At 37.4% G+C, this 901-nt stretch overlaps 1 pseudogene; it reads right to left on the bottom strand.

Annotated features, from left to right (window-relative positions):
• The window catches only part of LOC119591541, a 5,477-nt pseudogene that overhangs the window by 2,575 nt on the left and 2,001 nt on the right, over window positions 1-901 (bottom strand).

The following is a 901-nucleotide window of genomic DNA, read 5'->3' as shown; positions in this document are numbered from 1 at the left end:
GGAAAAAGAACCACTGATATCTGGCTCTAACTCCACAAACCTTGAGTTGTTGCTTTAGTGAGTCCACTTCAGACCTCACAGCCACCAGCAGGTCCCAGAACTCATCATGCTGTACTGGGTTTCTCAAAGTAGCTGTGCAGTATTCTAGAAGACTAATTAGTTTCATTTAGCTGTTTTCTGTCGAGAGGAAGTGAACATCAGAAATCATCTCTAACACGTAATCCGGCAAGATGTAAAAGTTCTTTACAGAAAGTGGTATCATAAAACACACTTCAAGAGGTAAGTAATTCCAGGATATCGTTTATCCTTATATTCTTTTAGTAATAAGAATGGATTAAAGAGAAACTTGATATTCTGCTTCCATAAAAAAATATAATTTAGACAGAAGGAAAAAAAAGGTAAAGATCCATCTTAAATTCTATCAAATGGCAGGAGGAGGAAGGTCAGGCTGGGAGGACGAGGGAAGGGAAGGAGAGACAGAAAGAGAAGCAAAATGCATTAACATGACACATGTACCAGAAATATCAATACTGCTCTAAATTCTCTGCAGATAATTATAGATATATCTATTCCTGAAAATTTATCTTTTGTGCTTTAACAACACTATGTCTTCACATCGCAACTCACACCTGTACTCAGAGGAGAAATCAAGAATGGCTCGTAACGTGCGCTGAAGAAGCTGCATTGATGCATCGGCCATGACTCCACTAGCTTGTCTCAGAAGTGACGTATGAGTGAGAGCTGCTGCTTCATTCATCTGCAGCAAGAAGCAATTCCGAGTGTAAGCTGAGCTCTTTTTGATATAATTTGCTTCAGCCTATATAGATGTCTTTTTGATTTTAAAATAAAAAAAAAGTATATACAAATGCAAAATTGATAAAGCAAACTTCATAAGTATTCC

This window comes from Penaeus monodon, chromosome 28, assembly GCF_015228065.2.
Source record: "Penaeus monodon isolate SGIC_2016 chromosome 28, NSTDA_Pmon_1, whole genome shotgun sequence".
Taxonomy (NCBI): domain Eukaryota; kingdom Metazoa; phylum Arthropoda; class Malacostraca; order Decapoda; family Penaeidae; genus Penaeus; species Penaeus monodon.
Note: the sequence above shows the minus strand (reverse complement) of the source record. Positions and strands in the feature narration are given on the sequence as shown.